Genomic DNA, 23,180 nt, shown 5'->3' on the forward strand with positions numbered 1-23,180 from the left:
GAGAGAGAAAGATTGGGGGTCGAGAGAGGGGGTGAGCAGGGTAGAGAGAGAGGGGAGAGGGAGGGAGAGAGAAGGGGAGGCGGAGAGGGGGGAGAGTGGGGGATAGAGAGGAGAGAGAGGCAGACAGAGGGAGGGTGACAGAGGGAGGGGGACAGAGAGTGGAGGGAGACAAAGGGGGAGAGGGGGGAGAGAGGGAGGGGTAGAGAGAGTGTGGGGACAGAGTGGGGAAAGTGTGGGGAGAGAGAGTGCAGAGAGAGAGTGCAGAGAGAGAGAGTGAGGGAGAGAGTGGGGGAGGGAGAGGGTTAGGGAGGGAGGGAGTGAGAGAGAGGGGAGAGATTTAGGGGACAGAGTGGGGGGAGACTTAGTGAAGAGAGGGGGGAGAGAGAGAGTGAGGTGTAGAGAGAGAGAGTGGGTGAAAGAGAGAGGTGTAGAGAGAGGGGGTGAGAGAGACGGTAGAGAGAAGGCGAGAGAGGAGGGGAGAGGGGTGAGAGGGGTTAGAGGGTTGAGAGGGGTGTGGAGAGAGGCGGCAGAGAGAGAGAGATAGGGAGGGGGAAGAGAGACGGGGAGTGCAAGAGAGAGGGGGAGATAGTGGGGGAAGAGAGAGGGGGAGAGAGAGGGTGAGAGAGGGGGGAGAGGGGGGAGAGGGGGAGAGGGGGGAGAGGGGGAGGGGGGGAGAGGGAGGGGGAGAGGGAGGGGGAGAGAGAGGGGGCGAGAGATGGGGAGAGTGACAGGGAGAGGGAGAGGAAGGTGCGAGGGAGGGTGAGAGAGGGGGACAGAAAGAGGTTGAGAGCGGGGGGAAAGAGAGGGGACAGAGATGTTGAAAGAGTGGGGGAGAGAGAGAGGAGGGTGAGAAGGGGAGACTGGCGTGGCGAGAGAGGGGGAGGAAGAGGAAAGTGCGAGGGAGGGTGAGAGAGGGGGGACAGAAAGAGGTTAAGAGTGGGGGGAGAGAGAGGGGAGAAAGTGGGGGAGAGAGTGGGAGAAGAAAGAGTGGGAAGAGAGAGGGGAGAGAGAGAGGGGGAGATGCAGGGAGAGAGAGGGGGAGAGAGAGACGGGGAGAGCGACGGGGAGAGAGGAGGTAGAGACAGGGCAAGAGAGGGGGAGGGAGAGGAAGGTGCGAGGAAGGGGAGGAGGGGACAGAAAGAGGGTGAGAGCGAGGGGAGAGACAGGGGAGAGAGTTGGGGAAGAGAGTGGGGGAGAGGAGGGAGACAGAGGGAGAGAGAGAGGGAGAGTGTGACGGGGAGAGCGATGGGGAGAGCGACGGGGAGGGGGAGAGACGGGGAGAGAGAGGGGGCGGAGAGGAAGGGGGCGAGGGAGGTAGAGAGAGGGGGACAGAAAGGGGGTGAGAGAGGGGAAGAGAGCGCAGGGAGAGAGGGGAGAGTAGAGGGAGGGAGTGAGAGAGGAAGAGAGAAGGGAGAGATTTAGGCGACAGAGTTGGTGAAGAGCGAGAGGGGGAGAGAGTTTGAGGGGTAAAGAAACAGGGTGAGCGGGGTAGAGAGAGATGGGATAGAGAGAGGAGGTGAGAGAGTGGAGTAGAGAGAGTGGAGAGGGAGGGGAGAGGGAGAGAGAGTGAGAGTGGGGGAGAGAGAGGGGAGAGTGGGGGGAGAGAGAGGAGAGAGAGGCGGACAGAGAGAGGGGAAGAGGGAGGGGGACAGAGACTGGAGGGAGAGAGAGGGGGGAGAGAGAGGGGGAGAGAAGGAGCGGAGACAGAGTGTGGGGAGAGAGTGAGGGAGAGAGTGGGGAGAGAGAGTGGGGAGAAACAGTGTGGGGAGAGAGTGGGGGTGAGAGTGGGGGAGGGAGAGAGGAGGAGAGGGAGGGTGGAGTGACGGGGAGGGGAGAGAGGTGTTAGAGGGGGGAGAGTAGGGGAGAGAGAGAGGGGAGAGTCGGGGGAAAGAAAAGGAGAGAGAGGGGAACAGAGGGAGGTGGCCAGACAATCGAGAGAGAGAGAGAGGGGGGAGATAGAGAGGGGAGAGAGAGGGTGAGCGGGGTAGAGAGAGACGGGATAGAGAGAGGAGGTGAGAGAGTGGGGTAGAGAGAGGGGAGAGGGAGGGGGAGAGGGAGAGTGGGGGAGAGTGGGGGAGAGAGAGGGAAGAGTGGGGGAGAGAGAGGAGAGAGAGGCGGGAAGAGGGAGGGGGACAGAGAGTGGAGGGAGAGAGAGGGAGAGAGTCGAGAGAGAGAGTGGGGAGAGACAGTGCGGGGAGAGAGTGGGGGGAGAGAGTGGTGGAGAGAGTGGTGGAGGGAGAGGGTTCGGGAGGGAGGGAGTGAGTGAGAGAGAGGGGAGAGAGTTAGGTGACAGAGTGGGGGGAGAGAGTTAGTGAAAAGAGAGGGGAGAGAGAGAATGAGGGGTAGAGAGAGCGGGTGCGAGAGAGAGGTGCCGAGAGAGGGGCTGAGAGAGACCGTAGAAAGAAGGGGAGAGAGGAGGGGAGTGGGAGAGAGAGGGGGAAGAGAGAAAGGCGTTAGAGAGGGACAGAGAGGGGGAAGAGAGACAGAGAGAGAGAAGAGAGACAGGGAGGGGGGGAGGAGGGAGTGAGAGAGGGTGGGAGAGAGGGGGCAGAGAGCCGGGGGAAGAGAGTGGGGGAAGAGAGATGGGGAGAGTGTGGGGGTGAGTGAGGGGGGAGAGAGGGAGTGCGAGAGAGGGGAGGGAGTGGGTGGGAGAGAGGGAGAGAGAGGGAGGGGGGAGAGAGGGGGAGAGGGCGGGAGAGAGGGGGCAGAGAGTGGGGGGAGAAAGTGGGGGAAGAGAGATGGGGAGAGTGTGGGGGTGTGTGAGGGGGGTGAGAGAGAGAAGGAGAGAGAGAGGGAAGAGAGTGGGTGGGAGAGAGAGACGTGGAGAGTGAAGGGTAGAGAGAGGGGGAGAGGGGGAGAGACGGGGAGAGTGTCGGGGAGAGACGGGGAGAGAGATGGGGAGGGAGAGGAAGGGGCGAGGGAGGTGAGAGAGGGGGATAGAAAGGGGGTGAGAGAGGGGGGACAGAGCGCGCGGAGAGAGGGTAGAGAGATGGGGAGAGAGATTCCGAAAGAGATGGGGAGAGTGAGAGGGAGAGAGAGGGGAGAAAGGGCGCATGAGAGGGGGCTTGAAAAGCGGGCAAGGGGGCGAGATGGGGTGAGAGAGAGGGGAGAAAGAGCGGGAGAGAGAGGGAGAGAGTGAGGGTGCGAGAGAGAGGAGTAGAGAGAGGGCGAGAGACGGGAGAGAGACGGGGAGAGATTGTGTAGAGACGGGGAGAGGGAGAGGGGTCGAGAGAAGGGACAATAGAGAGGGCAAGAGTGGGTGGCGAGAGAGTGGGGCAAGACAGGGGGGTGAGAGAGGGGCGAGATAGGGGAATGAGAGAGGTGGAGAGAGAGGGGGCTGAGAGAGAGAGTGTGGGGAGAAAGGGGGAAGAGTGAGCGGGAGAGTGAGAGGGAGAGAGAGGGCAGAGATAAAGGGGGACAGAGAGGGTAAGAGTGAGACAGGGGAGAGAGGGGGCGAGAGAGCGGGGGTGAGAGAGCGGAGGTGAGAGAGAGCGGGGAATGAGAGAGAGGGGGAGAGGGGGAGAGGGGGAGAGAGAGGTGGAGAGAGAGAGGGAATGAGAGGGGAGAGACAGGGGGAGAGACAGGGGAGAGAGACGGGGGAGGGAGACGAAGGCGGCGAGGGAGGTGGAGGGGGGACAGAAAGGGGGTGAGAGAGTGGCAAGAGAGTGTGGGGAGAGAGGGGGGAGAGAGATGGGGAGAGTGATGGGGAAAGACATGGCGAGAGTGAGAGGGAGAGAAAGGGGAGAGGGGGGCACGAGAGGGAGTGAGAGAGGCGGGCGAGGGGGGATGAGAGGGGATGAGAGAGAGGGGAGAGAGAGAGAGGAGAGAGGGGGAGAGAGAGGGGGAGTGAGAGGATGCAAGAGAGAAGGGTAGAGAGAGGGGAGAGAGAGGGGGCGAGAGAGGGTGGCGAGAGAGGGTGGCGAGAGAGGGGGCGAGACAGAGGGTGAGAGGGGGAGAGACATGGGACAGTGAGAGAGAGTGTGGAGAAAAAGTGGGGAAGGGATAGCAGGGAGAGAGAGGGGAGAAAGACAGGAGAGATAGGGGGCAGAGAGAGAGAGTGCGTGGAGAGAAAGGAGGAAGAGAGTGCGGGAGAGTGAGAGGGAGAGAGAGGGGGAGCGATAGTGTGGGAGAGACAGGGCGAGAGAGACAAAGAGAGGGTGAGAGAGGGGAGAGAGGGTGGTGAGAGAGAGGGACTGAGGGAGTGGTGGTAAGAAAGCGGGGTGTTAGAGAGAGGGGGAAGAGAGTGTGGGAGAGAGTGGGGGGAAAGAGAGGGGGAGAGAGAGGGGGGAGAGAGATGGGGAGAGGGGGACAGAGACGGGTAGAGTGACGGGGAGAGGCGGGAGAGACAGAGGGAGAGAGGGGGAGAGAGAGGGGGCGAGAGAGGGAGCGAGAGTGTAGGGTGAGAGAGGGGGGTGAGAGAGGGGAGAGAGGGGGGAGACAGAGGGGGCAGAGAGAGAGAGGGGAGAAAAAGGGAAGAGAGGGAGAGAGAGGGGGAGAGATGGAGGGGGAGAGAGAGAGGGAGAGAGATGGGAGGGAGCGTGATGAAAGAACGGGGGTGAGAGAGCCGGGGGTGAGAGAGAGGGGGCAGACAGTGGGGGAGAGAGAGGGGGAGAGAGTGGGGGGAGAGAGATGCGGAGAGAGAGGGAAAGAGAGAGGGGAGAGGGCGAGGGAGAGACAGGGATAGAGGGGAGGAAGGGAGAGGAACGTGCGAGGGAGGGTGAGAGAGGGGAGACAGAAAGGGGATGAGAGTGGGGGCGGAGAGAGGGGAGAGAGATGGGGAGAGAATGGGGGAGGGAGAGGAAGGTGCGAGGGAGGGGGAGAGAGGCCGACAGAGAGGGGGTGAGACCAGGGTGAGAGAGAGGAGAGAGAGATGGGGGTGAGAGTGGGGGAAGAGAGTGAGGAAAGAGAGTGGGGGAGTGAGAGGCGGAGAGAGAGAGGGGAGAGGGAGGGGGAGAGAGAAGGGAAGAGAGACGGGGAGAGCGACGGGGAGAGGGGGGAGAGACGGGGAGAGAGAGTTTGAAGGAGAGGAAGGGGCGAGGGAGGTGGAGAGAGGGGGAAGGAAAGAGGGTGAGAGTGTGGGAGAGAGAGGGGCGAGAGAGGGGAGAGTGAGAGGGTCAGGGAGGTAGGGAGTGAGAGACGGAGAGAGAGAGAGGCGAGAGATTTAGGTGACAGAGTTTGTGAAGAGCGGGGGGAGAGAGAGTTTGACGGGTAGAGAGAGAGGGTGAGCTGGGTAGAGAGAGATCTGATAGAGACAGGGGATGAGAGAGTGGGGTAGAGAGAGGGGAGAGGGAGGGGAGAGATGGGGAGAGGAGAGAGGGGTTAGAGGGGCGAGAGTGGGGGACAGAGAGGGGAGTGTCGGGGGGAGAGAGGGGGAGAGAGAGGGCGAGCGCGATGGGGAGGGGGAGAGACGGAGGGAGAGAGAGGGGGAGGGAGATGAGGGGAGCGAGGGAGCGGGTTAGAGAGGGGGCAGAAAGGGGGAGAGAGAGAGGGGAGAGAGATGGGGAGAGAGATGGGGAGAGTGAGAGGGAGAGGAAGAGAGAGGGGAGAGTGGGAGTGCAAAGGGAGGCGAGAGAGGTGGGCGAGAGGGGGGCAAGAGGGGGTGAGAAAGGGGGAGAGAGAGAGGGGCGAGGGGGGAGAGAGAGAAAATGCGAGAGAGAGGGGTAGGGAGAGCGGGGAGAGAGAGAAGAGTAGAGAGGGTGGCGAGTGAGGGGGGCGAGACGGGGATGAGAAAGCGGGCGAGAGAGGGGGAGAGAGAGGGGGAGAGAGAGGGGGATAAAGAGGGGGGAGAGAGAGTGGGGAGAGAGGGGGGAGAGGGGCAGAAAGAGAGAGAGTGTGGCGAGAAAGGGGGAAGATAGAGCGGGAGAGAGCACGGGGAGAGAGGCGGAGAGATAGAGGGAGAGAGAGAGAGAGAGTGTGGTGGGGGGGAGAGGGGGGGAGGGAGATAGAGAGAGGGGGAGAATGAGACTGGACGAGAGAGTGGGGGTGAGAGCGTGGGGGCTAGATTGGTGGGTGAGAGAGGGTGGCGCGACAGAGTGGGGGAGAGAGAAGGGGCGAGAGAGAGAGGGGGAGAGAGAGGGGGAGAGATGGGGGACAGAGTGGGGGAGAGTTGGAGGAGAGAATGGGGGAGTGAGTGGAGGGAGAGAGTGTGGGGAGAGAGTGTGGGAGAAGGGGCAGAGAGTGAGGGAGAGAGTGGGGAATAGAGTGGGGCAGAGTGAGAGGGTGAGAGAAGGAGGGAGTGAGAGAGGGAGAGAGAGAGGAGAAGGTTCGGTGGCAGATGGGGAGAGAGTTAGTGAAGAGAGAGGGGGAGAGAGTGAGGGGGTATAGAGAGAGGGGGTAGAGAGAGGGTGAAGTGCGGGGAGAGCGAGTGAGAGGGGATGAGAGGGGGAGGGAGAGTGAGGTGACAGAGTGAGGGGAGAGAGGGAAGGGCAGAGAGAGAGGGGCTCGAGAGACGGGTGTGAGAGAGGGAGAGAGGGAGGGGAGAGAAGGGAGGGGAGAGAACGAGGGGAAGTCAGGGGGAGAGAGAGAGAGGGGAAAGAGAGGGAGAGAAAGGGAGTGGGGAGGGAGAGGGGGTGAGAGAGAGAGGGGGAGAGAGAGAGACGGGAGACAGAGGGGAGAGAGAGAGAGGGGGGACAGAGAGGGGGGAGAGAAAGAGGGGGAGAGAGAGAGGGTGGAGAGCGAGAGGGGGAGAGAGTGGGGTGAGAGATTGGGGCGAGAGAGTGGGAAAGAGAGAGGGGGAGAGGGAGGGGAAAGAGTGAGGGGGAGAGAGAGGGTGAGAGAGAGGAGGGAGAGGGGCGAGAGGGGAGAGAGGGGGAAGAGGTGGCGAGAGAGGGATGAGAGAGGTTGGAGAGAGGGGAAAGTCAGAGAGCGTGGGAGAGAGTGGGGAGGGAGGGGGGAGATGAGAGAGGGGGGACAAAGAATGGGAGAGAGAAGATGGAGAGGGGAGATATAGAGGGGAGAGACAGAGAGAGAGAAAGGGTTGAGAGACAGGGGTAGAGAAGTGGAGTAGTGAAAAGGATAAAAAGAGAGGGGGAGAGAAGTGGGGTGAGAGAGAGGGCGAGAGAGGGGGACAGAGGGAGTGGGAGAGAGAGAAGGGGGAGAGAGGGAGGGTGGAGAGAGTGGGGGAGAGCGAGTAAGGGACTGTGAGTGGGTAGAGAGAGAGAGACAGAGGGAGAGAGAAAGGGGGAGAGAGAGAGGAGGCGGGGGAGTGAGGTGAGAGAAAGGTGAGAGAGGGGAGAGAGAAAGGGGGAGAGAGAGGGGACGAGGGAGGGGGGCGAGAGCGGGGAGAGAGAGGTGGGAGAGAGAGAAGCGGGGGGAGAGACAATGGTGGGGGAGAGAGAGATGTAGGCGAGAGAGAGAGGTGGGGGAGAGAGAGAGGTGAGTGAGAGAGAGGTGTGGGTGAGAGAGGTCAGGGAAAGAGAGAGAGGGGAAGAGAGAGGAGGAAAGAGATAGAGGGGAAGAGAGGGAAGGGCAGAGAGAAGGAGGGCGAAAGAGGGGAGTAGGCCAACGGAGAGGGGTCAAGGGAGCGGGCGGAGAGAGGAGGGGAGAGAGGGGGGGAGAGAGGGGAGAGAGGAGGGGGAGAGAGGGATGGAGAGAGAGGGGGAGAAGGGGAGAGAGAGATGGGGAGACAGAGAGGAGGAGAGAGAGCGGGGAGAGAGAGAGGAGAGAGAGAGGAGGCAAGGTAGAGGGAGAGAGAGAGGTGAGTGAAACGGGCAGAGAGAGAGGGAGAAAAAGAGGGGAAGGGAGAGGGGAGAGCGAGCGAGAAGCGAGGGGCGAGAGAGGGTGACGAGCGAGAGGGGAGACAGAGAGGCTGTGACAGAGAGAGGGTAGGGAGAGGGGGAGAAAGAGATGTGAGAGAGGGGGAGGGAGAGGGGGGGTGAGATAGAGTGGGGGAGTGAGTGGGGGGATTGAGTGGGGGGATTGAGTGGGGGGAGAGAGGGTGTAGAGAGGGTGGGGAGAGGGGGAGAGAGGGGGTAAAGCGTGGGGGAGAGAGAGAGGGAGGGAGTGAGAGGGGGAGGGGGAGGGGGAGTGAAGTGACAGAGTGAGGGGGTCAAAAGAGGGGGCGAGAGAGGGGGAGACAGGAAGGGGAGGGAGGGAGGGGGAGAGAGGGAGGGGGAGAGACAAGGAGTGGGGAGAGAGTGGGGGAGAGAGAGGGGGGAGAGAGAGGGGGAGAAAGAGAAAGGTGAGAGTGAGGCAAGAGAGGAGGCAAGAGATGGGAAAAGAGAGAGGGAGAGAGAGAGGGCGAGAGCGAGGGGGAGCAAGAGACAGAGCGTGGGGAGAGAGGGGTGGCAGAAAGGGGGGGAGACAGAGGGGGAAGACTGCAGCGGAGGAAAAGAGTGGGGAAGAAAGGGGGGAGATGGAGATAGAAGAGACGGAGAGAGGTGAGAGGGAAGATGGAGAGGGGAGATAGAGTGGAGAGAGAGACGGGGGGTAGAGAGACAGGGGTAGAGAGAGGGGAGTATTGAGAAGGATAAAGAGAGAGGGTGGAGAGAGAAGGGGGCGAGAGAGGGGGGCGAGAGAGGGTGACAGGGGGAGTGGGAGAGAGTGAGGGGGAAAGAGGGATTGGGAGAGAGAGGGGAGAGAGAGGGGAGAGAGAGGTGAGGGAGATAGAAAGGTAAGTGAGAGAGAGGTGGGGGAGAGCGAGGTGGGGGAGAGAGAGGTGGGGGAGAGAGAGGTGGGGGAAGAAAGGGGGGGAAGAAGGAGCGAGGGAAGAGAGAGTGGCAGAGAGAGATGGAAAGATAAGGGGAGAGATAAGGGGGAGAGATTGGGGGAGAGCTTGGGGGAGAGATTGGGGGAGATATTGGGGGAGAGATTGGGGGAGAGATTGGGGGAGAGATAGGGGAGAGGTACCGGGAGAGATAGGGGAGAGAGAAGGGGAGAGAAAAGGGGAAAGGGAAGGGGAAAGATAGGGGAGAGAGAGGGGTTAGAGAGAGATGGATTAGAGAGAGAGAACGGGACAGAAAGGGGTCGAGTGCAGGGGTCGAGAGAGGGGGTCGAGAGAGGGGGTCGAGAGGGGGTAGTCGAGTGAGGGCTTTCGAAGTGAGCGGTTGTGAGAGGTGTGTCGAGAGAGGGGGACAGTGAGGGGGTCGAGAGAAGAGGGCTGAGAGAGGGGGTTCGAGAGAGTGGGTCGATAGGGGGAGAGTGAGGGGAGGGGGAGAGAGAGGGGTGAGAGCGTGGGGGAGAGTGAGTGGGGAGAGAGAGTGGGGGGGAGAAAGGAGGCAGAGAGTGGGTGGAGATGGGGAGAAAATGAGAGAGAGTGGAGAGAGAGAGAGTGAAGGGTGACAGATGGGGAGAGTGAGGTGCGAGCAAGAGAGACGGGCGAGAGAGTGGGTGAGCTAGAGACAGACAGAGAGAGGTGCAAGTGTGAGTGAGTGAGTGAGGGGACGGAAATGAGAGAGAGTCTGAGAGATCGAGAGAGAGTGTGAGATAAGGGGACAAGAGAGAGAAAGAGAGAGAGAGAAAGTTAGAAAGAGGGGGAGAGCGAGATACGGAAAGATACAAGGTGAGCCAGAGAGAGAGGGACATGAGTGAGAGGCACGCGAGGGGGGGAGAGAGAGAGTCAGGTGAGAGAGAGGGCTGAGGTGGAGAGTGAGTGAGTGGGTGAGAGAGAGAGATTGTGTGAGGGGAAGAGAGATAGAAAGAGAAGGTGAGGGGGGGCTGAGAGAGAGAATGAGAGTGAGAGGGTGAGAGATAGATAGTGAGGGAGTGAGAGAGGGGATCGAGAAAAAGAGACAGAGAGTCTGAGAGAGAGAGAGAGATGTCTCAGGGAGGACCAGTACAGCAGAGGTTAGAACAGGACCCTTACAAGATGGTGAGAATGAAGCCTAGAATGTAGGTGTTCCTTACCCAGCCCTATGTCCATGTCCTGTCTTCTGGGTCTGAATACAGAAGACCACTAAGCCCTTCTGTGCTGTTTACTCTGAGTTTACCGGCTGCCGGACTTACTGAAGGCTCCAGATCTCCCTCTCCATCTCTCTCTGGCTGACCAAGCGTCTTTGATGTGGTTATGGATGAGACAGGAATTAGGAATTCGGCTGAGACAGGAACATCCTGATTACCTGCAGGTGACAGATAAATAGACAGAATGGGAAATTAGACTGATGCAGTGAGGTTTACACATTGAGGATCTGGAAAATCCCAGTCTCCATCCCTAGCCTGTGCTGCTGTGTCTCTCTGGAATGGGGAATTCCATTGGCTCAGGATCTGGAGCAGCTGCAAGAATGAGAGACGCTGAGAGAGGCAGCAATTAGACCCACACAGTGAGGGATACCACATGGAGAGAGACTGAGTGATATCACCAGAGTGCAGGAAGGTATCAGGATCACACAATGGTCATGATGAAAGGGTTGTGATTCATGGTGCACGGGGATCAGTACTCAGTGACAGGTGAGCTACGAGTGGGACAGGTGATGGCCTCGTGCTATTCTCACCCGATTGTTCATCCAGATGTTAATGCTAGTGTCCAGTATAACCCATCTAACTGCTTAATATCCTTTTAGGAAGGAAATCTATTATAGACAGTGGGTCTGGCCTACACATGATCCAGACCCAGAGCGATGGGGTTGACTCTAAACAGCTCTCTGTAATGATCCAGCAAGGCACTCAGCTCAAGGGCAGCTCGGGATGGGCATGCGATGCTGGCCAGCCAGAGACAGCAACATCCCATGAGTGAATTAAACACAACCCTGCTGGGAACAGTGTCCTGGCCAACCGTCTCGGTAAGCTTATGGGCAGGACTTTAAACTGACAGAGAGGATGCAGGGCCAGGGTTCAGGTGAAAGGAGCTTTCCAAATCCAAACAGAAATGGCAATGTAGCTGAAGACAAGCAGAAAGGAACAGGAAGAGACAGAGTTTAACTGAAACTGTACATCAGTGAATTGGACTGTGACAAGAAATTGTGGAAAGAGTCAGTCGTAATGTTCTTTTTTGGAATGGACAAAGTCTGCAATAAGGTGGATGTACTGTGGCACAGAGATAAATGAGGTTTGGTGGTGACAGGGTGAACAAAAGGTGGAACATCAATATTCTATTGTCCACCTCCTTGAGGGGTGACAGGGAGTGCAGGATGGGTAACCCTGACAGTAATGGATAAAAGGCATGACAGAGAAAGCATTTGGCCTCAGATGATGCAGCTGAATCAGCTTGAATGCAGATTCTGGGTAACACGTGTCAAAAACACAAGCAGGAGAACAGTTTAGAGGCTGCCTAACAGCATTTTATTGCTCAGCCCTGTTACAAATTCGAATGAATTCCTGTGTAATACAAAGGCACTGTGATAATTCTGGGAGACTTCAGTCTTTGTATAATCTGGGACAGTCACATCGGCAAAAGTGATGGTCTCCGAACCCCTCTTTGGATGTTTCTATCAGTGTTTCTTTGAATAACACATTGTGCAAACGGCCAGGGAGGTGACTATCTCAGATCGACCGTTGGGTGATGACGCTGAGGGAAGCAGTAATGTCCCACTGAGATATCCCCTGGGAAATTGTAGTGTAGTGGAATTCAACGAGATGATGGATTGTTAAAGTGACCATAAAACACACTCAACAATCATAACCAAAGCCTTTGACATGTGTTTGAGAGGGGAACTGATCAAGGTAAACAGGGGAAACAGTGAAGTGTATGGCTGTAAATGGACAGTGGAAAACATTCACAGTCATAGAGATGTACAGCACAGAAACAGGGCCTTCGGTCCAACTCATCCACGTCACCCACATATCCTAACATAATCTCATCACATTTGCCAGCACTTGGCCCAAATCCCTCTCAACCCTTCCTGTTCGTATCCCCATCCAAATGCCTTTTAAATGCAGTAATTGTACCAGTCTCCACCACTTCATCTGGCAGTTAATTCCATACCCGCAACACCCTCCACATCAAAACGTTGTCCCTTACGTTCCTTTTATATCTTTCCCGTCTCACCGTCAACCTGGGCCCTCCAGTTCTGGACTACCCCATCCCAGGGAAAAGAACATGTCTGTTATACCTATCGATTCGTCTCATGGTTTTATAAACCTCCATATGGGTGCCCCTCAGCCTCAGACATTCTCGGGAAAACAGGCCCAGCCCATTTCACCTCTCCCTGTAGCTCACATCCTCCAACCCTATCAGCATCTTTGTAAATCTTTTCTGAACCCTTTCAATTTATACAACATCCTTCCGATGGATGAGGAGGAGACAAGAATTGCACACAATATTCCAAAAGTGACTTATCCAATATCCTGTATAGCCACAACATGACCTCCCAACTCCTCTACTCAATGCACTGATTATTAAACACAAGCATAACAAACACCTTCTTCACTATCCTATCGACCCACAATTCTCCTTTCAAGGAACAATGAACCTGCACTCCAAGGTCTCTTTGTTCAGAAACACTCCATGGGACCTTAACATTAAGTGTTAAAGTCCTGCGAAGACTTTTGCTTTTCCAAAATGCAGCACCTCCCATTTATCTAAATTAAACTCCATCTGGCCCCCTCAGCCCATTGGCCCATCAGTTCACCATCCCGTTGTAATATGAAGTAACATTCTTCACTGTCCACTACCCCTCCAATTTTGGTGTCATCTGCAAACTTACTAACTATACCTGCTATGTTCACATTCAGATCATTTATATAATTGATGGAAAGTAATGGACACAGCACCGATCCTTGTGGCACTCCACTGGTCACAGGTCTCCAGGCTGAAAAAACACCCTCCAAAACCACCCTCTGTCTTCTACCTTCGTGCCAGTTCTGTATCCAAATGGCTGGTTTTCCCTGTATTCCATGAGATCTATCCTTGCTCTCCAATCTCCCATGTGGAAACATTTCAAACACCTTCCTGAAGTCCATATCACTCACATCCACCGCGATGCCCTCATCAATCCTTTTGTTACTACTTCAAAAAACTCAATATCTTGAGCCATGATTTCCCACGTACAAAGCAATGCTGACTATCCCCAATTAGACATTGCCTTTGTAAACACATGTAATTCCTGTCCCTCATGTATCCGTCTTTCCACGTGCCCACGACTGACGTCAGGCGAACCTGTCTGTAGTTCCCTGGCTTGTCCTTACCACCCTTCTTAAACAGTGGCACCATGTTAGCCCAACCTCCAGTCTTCTGGCATCTCACCTGTGACTATCGATGATACAAATATTTCAGCAAGAGGCCCAGCAATCACTTCTCTAGCTTCCCACAGAGATCGAGAGTATACCTGATCAGGTCCTGGGGATTTATCCACCTTTAACCATTTCAAGATATCCAGCACCTCCTCCTCTGTAATGTGGACATTTTACAAGATGACACCATCTATTTCCCAATGCTATTTCCCAAACCACCATTCTATTCTGTATCTTCCATGTCCTTCTCGACAGGAAATACTTGTTCAGTTTCTCCCCCATCTCCTGCAGCTCCATGTGCAGGCTGTCTTATTCTTTGAGGGGTCCAATTCGCTCCCCATTGACCCTTTGGCCGTTATGCATTTGTAAAATTCCTTTGGATTCTCCTTAACCCTATTTGTCAAAGCAAACTCATGTCCCCTTTTTGCCCTCCTGATTTCCCTCGATCACTACCCAACACTGCAATCACCCCTCCCTGACTGATCCCTACCCAACACTGCAATCACCCCCTCCCTTACTGATCCTTCCCCAACACTGCAATTTCTCCGTCCCTGACTGATCCCTACCCAACACTGCAATCCCAACTCCCTGACTGATCCCTACCCAACACTGCAATCACCCCTCCCTGACTGATCCCTACCCAACACTGCAATCACCCCCTCCCTGACTGATCCCTCCCCAACACTGCAATCTCTCCCTCCCTGACTGATCCCTACCCAATACTGAAATCTCCACCTCCCTGACTGATCCCTACCCAACACTGCAATCTCCCCCTCCCTGACAGATAACTACCCAACACTGCAAGCACCCCCTCCCTGACTGATTCCTACCCAACACTGCAATCTACCTCTCCCTAACTGCTCCCTAACCAACACTGTTGAATCCACTCTGTTAGTGTATCCCACCCAGGGAAGAGAAGATGAATCCCACTCTGTCAATGTAACACACCAAGGGAAGAGCACACAGACCGCACACTGTCAACGTAAAACACCCAGGGAAGAGCAGACTAACCCCACTCTGTTAATGTTACACACCCAAGGAAGAGCAGACTGATCCCACACGGTCAATGTAAAACACCCAGGGAAGAGCAGACTAACCCCACTTTGTCAATGAAACACACCTAAGGAAGAGCAGACAGAGCCCACACGGTCAATGTAAAACACCCAGGGAACAGCAGACTAACAACACTCTGTCAATGTAACACACCCAGGGAAGAGCAGACTGACCTCACTCTGTCAATGTATCACACCCAGGAAAGAGCAGACTGACCCCACTCTGTCAATGTAACACACCAAGGGAAGAGCAGACTGACCCAAATCTGTCAATGTAACCCACGCAGGGAAGAGCAGACTGAACCCACTCTGTCAATGTAACACACCCAGGGAAGAGCAGACTGATGCCACTATGTCAATGTAACACACCCAGGGAAGAGCCGACTGACCCCACTCTGTCAATGAAACACACCAAGGGAAGAGCAGACTGACGCCACTCTGTCAATGTAACCCATCCAGGGAAGAGCAGACTAACCCCACTCTGTCAATGTATCACACCCAGGGAAGAGCAGACTAACCCCACTCTGTCAAGGTATCACACCCAGGGAAGAGCAGACGGACCACAATCTCTCAATGTAAACCATCCAGAGAAGAGTAGACTGACTCCACTCTGTCAATGTAACACACCCAGGGAAGAGCAGACTGGCCCCACTCTGTCAATGTAACACACACAGCGAAGAGCTGACTGACCCCACTCTGTCAATGTAACATACCCAGGGACGAGCAGACAGACCCCACTCCGTCAATGTCACACACCAAGGGAAGAGCAGACAGATTTCATTCTCTCAATGTTACACACCCAGTGAAGAGCAGACAGACCCCACTCTGTCAATGTAACACACACAGGGAAGAGCAGACTGACTCCACTCTGTCAATGTAACACACCCAGGGGAGGGCAGACTGACCCCACTTTCTCAATGTAACACACCCAGGGAAGAGCAGACTGACACCACTCTGTCAATGTAACTCACGCAGGGAAGAGTAGACTGAGCCCACTCTGTCAATGTAACACACCCGGGAAAGAACAGACTGACCCCACTCTGTCAAAGGAACACAACCAGGGAAGAGCAGGCTGATCTCACTCTGTAAGTGTAACACACCCAGGGAAGTGCAGACTGAACTAACTCTGTCAATGTAACACACCCAGGGTAGAGTAGACTAACCCCACTCTGTCAATGTAACACACCCAGGGAAGAGCAGACTGACCTCACTCTGTCAATGTATCACACCCAGGAAAGAGCAGACAGACCCCACTCTGTCAATGTAACACACCAAGGGAAGAGCAGACTGACCCAAATCTGTCAATGTAACCCACCCAGGGAAGAGCAGACTGAACCCAGTCTGTCAATGTAACACACCCAGGGAAGAGCAGACTGATGCCACTATGTCAATGTAACACACCCAGGGAAGATCAGACTGACCCCACTCTGTCAATGAAACACACCAAGGGAAGAGCAGACTGACGCCACTCTGTCAATGTAACCCATCCAGGGAAGAGCAGACTAACCCCACTCTGTCAATGTATCACACCCAGGGAAGAGCAGACTAACCCCACTCTGTCAAGGTATCACACCCAGGGAAGAGCAGACGGACCACAATCTCTCAATGTAAACCATCCAGAGAAGAGTAGACTGACTCCACTCTGTCAATGTAACACACCCAGGGAAGAGCAGACTGACCCCACTCTGTCAATGTAACACACACAGCGAAGAGCTGACTGACCCCACTCAGTCAATGTAACATACCCAGGGACGAGCAGACAGACCCCACTCCGTCAATGTCACACACCAAGGGAAGAGCAGACTGATTTCATTCTGTCAATGTTACACACCCAGTGAAGAGCAGACAGACCCCACTCTGTCAATGTAACACACACAGGGAAGAGCAGACTGACTCCACTCTGTCAATGGAACACACCCAGGGAAGGGCAGACTGACCCCCCTTTCTGAATGTAACACACCCAGGGAAGAGCAGACTGACACCACTCTGTCAATGTAACTCACGCAGGGAAGAGTAGACTGAGCCCACTCAGTCAATGTAACACACCCGGGAAAGAGCAGACTGACCCCACTCTGTCAAAGTAACACACCCAGGGAAGAGCAGGCTGATCTCACTCTGTAAGTGTAACACACCCAGGGAAGTGCAGACTGAACTAACTCTGTCAATGTAACACACCCAGGGTAGAGTAGACTAACCCCACTCTGTCAATGTAACACACCCAGGGAAGAGCTGACGGACCCCACTCTGTCAATGTACAACACCCAGGGAAGTGCAGACTAACCCCACTCTGTCAATGTAACACACACAGGGAAGAGCAGACTGACCCCACTCTGTCAATTTAACACACCTAGGGAAGAGTAGACTGAAGCCACTCTCTCAATGTAACACACCCAGGGAAGAGTAGATTGACCCCACTCTGTCAATGTAACACACCCGGGGATGATCAGACTGACATTACTTTGTCAATGTAACACACCCAGCAAAGAGCAGACTGACCCCACTCTGCAAATTTAACAAACCCAGGAAAGAGCTGATTGCCCCCACTCTGTCAGTGTAACACACCGAGGGAAGAGCAGACGGACCACAATCTCTCAATGTAACATACCCAGGGAAGAGCAGACTGACCCCACTGTGTCAACGTAACACACCCAGGGATGTGCAGACTGACACCACTCTGTCTATGTACCACTCCTAGGTAAGAGCACAATGACCCCATTCTGTCAATTTAACCGACCCAGGGAAGAGCAGACTGACCCCATTCTATCAATGTACTTCATCCAGGGAAGAGCAGACTGATTCCATTCTGTCAATGTGACACATCCAGGGAAGAGGAGACTGATCACACTCTCTCAATGTAACACACACAGGGAAGAGAAGACTGACCCCACTCTGTCAATGTAACACACCCAGTGAAGAGCAGACTGACCCCACTCTGTCAATGTAACCCACCAAGGAAGAGCATACTGACCCCACTCTGTCAAAGTAACACTCCCAGGGTGGAGCAGCCTGACCTCACCAGTTAGTGTAACACACCCAGGGAAGAGCAGACTGAACCCACACTGTCAATGTAACCCAACCAGCGAAGAGCAGACTGACCCCACTCTGTCAATGTGTGACACCCAGGGAAGAGCAGACTGACCCCACTCTGTGAATGTAACACACCCAGCGAAGAGCAGACTAACCCCACTCTGTCAATGCATCACACCCAGGGAAGAGTAGACTGACCCCACTCTGTCAATGTAACACACCCAGCAAAGAGCAGACTGAACCCACTCTGTCAATGTAACACACCCAGGAAAGAGCAGATTGACCCCACTCTGTCAATGTAACACACCCAGGGAAGAGCAGCCTGACCTAACTCTCTTCGTGTAACACACCCAGGGAAGAGCAGACTGACACCACTCTGTCAATGTAACCCACCCAGCCAGGAACAGACGGATCTCACTCAGTCAATCTAACACACCGAGTGAAGAGCAGACTGACCCCACTCAGTCAATGTAACTCACCCAGTGAAGATCAGACTGACCCCACTCTGTCAATGTCACACACCCAGGGAAGAGCAGACTGAGCCCTCTCTGTCAATGTATCACATTCAGGGAAGAGCAGACTGACCCCACTCTGTCAATGTAACAAACCCAGGAAAGAGCAGAATGACCCCACTCTGTCAATGTAACACACCCAGGGAAGAGCAGACTGACCCCACTCTGTCAATGTAACAAACCCAGGGAAGAGCAGCCTGACCTCACTCTGTCAATGTAACCCACCCAGCCAGGAGCACACTGATCCCACTCAGTCAATCTAACACAGCCAGTGAAGAGCAGACTGATCCGACTCTGTCAATTTAACAAACCCAGGGAAGATCAGAGTGACCCAAGTCTGTCAATGTAACACACAAAGGGAAGAGGAGACTGACCCCTCTCTGTCAATGTATCACATTCAGGGAAGAGCAGATTGACCAAAGTCTGTCAATGTAACACACCCAGAGAAGTGCAGACGGACCCCTCTCTGTCAATGAAACACACCCAGGGAAGAGCAGACTGACCCCTCTCTGTCAATGTAACACACCCAGGCATGAGCAGACTGACACCACTCTGTCAATGTAACCCACCCAGGGAAGAGCAGACTGACCCCACTCTGTAAATGTAACACATCCAGGGAAGAGCAAACTGACCCCACACTGTTAATGTAACAAACCCAGGGAAGAGCAGACTGACGCCACTCTGTCAATGTTACACACCCAGGGAAGAGCAGACTGACCCCACACTGGTAATGTAACCCAACCAGGTAAAAGCAGACTGACCCCACGCTGTCAAAGTAACACACCCAGGGAAGAGTAGAATGACCCCACTCTATCAATGTGGGACGCCCAGGGAAGAGCAGACTGACCCCACTCTGTCAATGTAACACAGCCAGGGAAGAGCAGACTGACCACACTCTGTCAATGTAACACACCCAGGGAAGAGCAGATTGACCCCACTCTTTCAAAATAAAACACCCAAGCGAGAGCTGACTGACCCCACCCTGTAAATGGAACCCACCCAGGGAAGAGCAGATTGACCCCACTCTGTCAATGTCACACACCCAGCGAAGTGCAGACGGGCCTCTCTCTGTCAATGAAACAGACCCAGGGAAGAGCAAGAATGACCGCTATCTGTCATTGTAACACACCCAGGGAAGTGCAGACTGATGTCACTCAGGACAATGTAACACACCCAGGGATGTGCAGACTGACCCCTCTCTGTCAATGTAACCCACCCAGGGAAGAGCAGATTGACCCCACTCTGTCAATACAAAACACCTTGGGGGAGAGCTGACTGACCCCAGCCTGTAAATGGAACCCCACCAGGGAAGAGCAGACTGACCCCACTCTGTCAATGTAACACACCCAGCGAAGAGCAGACTGACCCTACTCTGTCAATGTAACACTCCGAGGGAAGAGCAGACTGACCCCACTCTGTTAATGCAACACAGCCAGGAAAGAGCAGACTGACCCCACTCAGTCAATGTAACAAACCCAGGGAAGAGCAGACTGACCGCACACTTTCAATGTCACATATCCAAGAAACAGCAGAAAGAACCCACTCTGTCAACGTAACACACCCGGGGAAGAGTAGACTGACCCCACTAAGTCAATGTAACACACCCAGGGAAGAGCAGATTGACCCCACTCTGTCATTGTAACATACCCAGGGGAGAGCTGACAGAGCTCACCCTGTAAATGGAACCCACCCAGGGAAGAGCAGACTGACCCCACTCTGTCAATGTAACACACCCAGAGAAGAGCAGACTGACCCCACTCTGTCAATGTAACACACCCAGCGAAGAGCAGACTGACCCCACTCTGTCAATGTAACCCACGCAGGGAAGAGTAGACTGACCCCACTCTGTAAATGTAACACACCCAGGGAAGAGCAGACTGACCCCACTCTGTCAATGTAACCCACCCAGGGAAGAGTAGACTGACCCCACTCTGTAAATGTAACAAACCCAGTGAAGAGCAGACAGACCCCACTCTGTCAATATAACCCAACCAGCGAAGAGCAGACTGACCCCACTCTGTCAATGTGTGACACCCAGGGAAGAGCAGACTGACCCCACTCTGTCAATGTAACAAACACAGGGAAGAGCAGACTGACCCCACTCTGTGAATGTAACACACCCAGGGAAGAGCAGACTGAACCCACACTGTCAATGTAACACACCCAGGGAAGAGCAGACTGACCCCAATCTGTTAATTGCACACATCCAAGAAAGAGCAGACTGACCACACTCTGTCAATGTAACACATCCAGGGAAGAGCAGACTGACCCCACTCTTTCAAAATGAAACACCCAAGCGAGCGCTGACTGACCCCACCCTGTAAATGGAACCCACCTAGGGAAGAGCAGACTGACCACACTCTGTCAATGTAACAAACCCAGGGAAGAGCAGATTGAACCCACTCTGTCATTTTAAAACACCCAGGGGAGAGCTGACTGACCCCACCCTGTAAATGGAACCCACACAGGGAAGAGCAGACTGACCCCACTCTGTCCATGTAACTCACCCAGGGAAGAGTAGACTGACCCCACTCTGTCAATGTAACCCAACCAGGGAAGAGCAGACTGACCCCACTCTGTCAATGTAACACACACAGTGAAGAGCAGACTGACCCCACTCTGTCAATTTAACACACCCAGGGAAGAGAAGGTTGACCCTACTCTCTCAATGTAACACACCCAGGGAAGAGCAGACTGACACCACTCTGTCAATGTAACACACCCAGGGACGAGCAGAAACCCTACTCTGTCAATGTCACACATCCAAGGAAGAGCAGACAGACCCCACTCTGTCAATGTAACACACCCAGGGAAGAGCAGACTGACACCACTCTGTCAATGTAAACCACCCGGGGACGAGCAGACTGAACCCACTCTGTCAATGTAACACACACAGGGAAGAGCAGACAGACCCCATTCTGTCAATGTAACACACCCAGGGAAGAGCTGACGGAGCCACTCTGTCATTGTACCCACATTGGGAAGAGCAGACTGACCGCACTCTGTCAATGTAATACACCCAGCGAAGATCAGACTGACCCCACTCTGTCCATGTAACACACCCAGGGAAGAGTACTCTGACCCCACTTTGTCAATGGAACACAAACAGGGTAGAGGAGACTGACCCCACTCTCTCAATGTAACACCCCCAGGGAAGAGCAGACTGAAACCACTCTGTCAATGCAACACACCCAGGGAAGAGTAGATTGACCCCAGTCTGTCAATGTAACACTCCCAGTGAAGAGCAGACTAACCCCACTCTGTTAATGCAACACAGCCAGGAAAGAGCAGACTGACCCCACTCTGTCAATGTAACAAACCCAGGGAAGAGCAGACTAACCCCACTCTGTCAATGTAACACTCCCAGGGAAGAGCAGACTGACCCCACTCTGTCAATGTAACACACACAGCGAAGAGCAGACTGACCCCACTCTGTCAATGTAACATACCCAGGGACGAGCAGACAGACCCCACTCCGTCAATGTCGCACACCCAGGGAAGAGCAGACTGATTCCATTCTGTCAATGTCACATAGCAAGGGAAGAGCAGACTGAACGCAGACTGTCAATGTAACACACCCAGGAAAGAGTAGACTGAACCAACTCTGTCAATGCGTGACACCCAGGGAAGAGCAGACTGACACCACTCTGTCAATGTAACGCACCCAGGGGAAATCTGACAGACCCCACCCTGAAAAAGGAACCCACCAAGCGAAGAGCAGACTGACCCCTCTCTGTCAATGTAACACACCCAGAGAAGAGCAGACTGACCCCACTCTGTCAATGTATCACACCCAGGGAAGAGCAGACTAACCCCACTCTGTCAATGTATTATACCCAGGGAAGAGCAGACGGACCACAATCTCTCAATGTCAACCATCCAGAGAGGAGTAGACTGACTCCACTCTGTCAATGTAACACACCCAAGGAAGAGCAGACTGTCCCCACTCTTTCAATGTAACACACACAGCGAAGAGCAGACTGACCCCACTCTGTCAATGTAACATACCCAGGGACGAGCAGACAGACCCCACTCCGTCAATGTCACACACCCATGGAATAGCAGACTGATTCCATTCCGTCAATGTTACACACCCAGTGAAGAGCAGACAGACCCCACTCTGTCAATATAATACACACAGCGAAGAGCAGACTGACCCCACTCTGTCAATGTAACATACCCAGGGACGAGCAGACAGACCCCACTCCCTCAATGTCACACACCCAGTGAAGAGCAGACTGATCCCATTCTGTCAATGTAACACACCCAGGGAAGAGCAGACGGACCCCACTCTGTCAATGTAACACACCCAGGGAAGAGCAGACTGACCCCACTCTGTCAATGTCACACACCCAGGGAAGGGCAGACTGACCCCACTCTCACAATGTAACACACCCAGGGAAGAGCAGACAGACCCCACTGCGTCAATGTTACACACCCAGTGATGAGCAGACTGATCCCACTCTGTCAATCTAACACACCCAGGGAAGGGCAGACTGACCCCACTCTGTCAATGTAACACACCCAGGGAAGGGCAGACTCACCCCACTCTGTCAATGTCACATACCCAGGGAAGAGCAGACTGACCCCACTCTGTCAATGTAACACACACAGGGAAGAGCAGACTGACACCACTCTGTCAATGTAACACACCCAGGGATGGGCAGACGGACCCCACTCTCTCAATGTAACACACCCAGGGAAGAGCAGACTGACACCACTCTGTCAATGTAACTCAGGCAGGGAAGAGTAGACTGAGCCCACTCTGTCAATGTAACACACCCGGGAAAGAGCAGACTGACCCCACTCTGTCAAAGTAACACACCCAGGGAAGAGCAGGCTGACCTCACTCTGTCAGTGTAACACACCCAGGGAACAGCAGACTGATCTAACTCTGTCAATGTAAAACACCCAGGGAAGAGTAGACTAACCCCACTCTGTCAATGTAACACACCCAGGGAAGAGCTGACTGACGCCACTCTCTCAATGTAAATCACCCAGGGAAGTGCAGACTAACCCACTCTGTCAATGTAGCACACACAGGGAAGAGCAGACTGACCCCACTCTGTCAATTTAGCACACCCAGGGAAGAGCAGACTGAAGCCACTCTCTCAATGTAACACACCCAGGGAAGAGCAGACTGACCCCACTCTGTCAATGTAACACACCCAGGGAAGATCAGACTGACCTTACATTGTAATTGTAAAACACCCAGCAAAGAGCAGACTGACCCCACTCTGTCAATGTAACAAACCCAGGGAAGACTAGACGTTCCAAAAACTCTCAATGGAACACACCCAGGGAAGAGCAGACTGATCCCACTCTCTCAATGCAACACACACAGGGAAGAGAAGACTGACCCCACTCTGACAATGTAACACACCCAGTGAAGAGCAGCCTGACACCAGTCTGTCAATGTAACCCGCCAAGGAAGAGCATACTGACCCCACTCTGTCAATGTAACACTCCCAGGGAGGAGCTGCCT

Source organism: Chiloscyllium punctatum, chromosome 23, assembly GCF_047496795.1.
Source record: "Chiloscyllium punctatum isolate Juve2018m chromosome 23, sChiPun1.3, whole genome shotgun sequence".
In the NCBI taxonomy this organism is placed as follows: Eukaryota; Metazoa; Chordata; class Chondrichthyes; order Orectolobiformes; family Hemiscylliidae; genus Chiloscyllium; species Chiloscyllium punctatum.